Below are 670 nucleotides of genomic sequence, written 5' to 3'. Positions count from 1 at the left end.
CTCATCTTTGAATTTTTTTATGTGTGTATATTCCAATTGCTCCACCATAGCAAAGATGAGTGAATACTCAAAGAAAGCTGAGAATATATATTAATTACGAGTCTTCCTAAATTATTATATGTTTTACATGTATTAGAGATTCAATTATGACATGATTTGTGATTACTATATTGATTTTATATTTTTCCCGACATTAGTGGGAAAGAAATAATAACTTGTAATTAGTTAGGGGGGAGAGTAAATTGAACCAGAAGTTCACCAAGGATAACTCATTACAAGTTCCAAATATAAAAATTCTCATAAAAGAAAATAATAAATCTAAATGGGCATATAGTGAAGGCGGGTGCTCCAAAAGAGATCTAAGACATAACTACTAGGTAAAACTCTAGAAGATATTTATCTATCTGAAACTGAAGATTAAAATAGTAAAAATAAGAGATCTCGATAAGTTATATTAATTCAAGAAAATGTCGAACCGATAATAAAACTGGTCGACAATGGTTTTGCATGCAATATTATTGTTGAAATAATGAAATAAAAGAAGAATCTTGAATAAACATATTGAGAAATATAGATATGGAATAGATTGTTCGAAATAGAAAGACACAACTCAAGTATAATTAAATTTGTGGAGTTTCTGGACCAGTAGTCCAAATATCTAAATGTATAA

This window comes from Gossypium hirsutum, chromosome D06, assembly GCF_007990345.1.
Source record: "Gossypium hirsutum isolate 1008001.06 chromosome D06, Gossypium_hirsutum_v2.1, whole genome shotgun sequence".
Classification (NCBI taxonomy): Eukaryota; Viridiplantae; Streptophyta; class Magnoliopsida; order Malvales; family Malvaceae; genus Gossypium; species Gossypium hirsutum.
The sequence above is the reverse complement of the archived record's forward strand: the minus strand, read 5'-3'. Positions refer to the sequence as shown.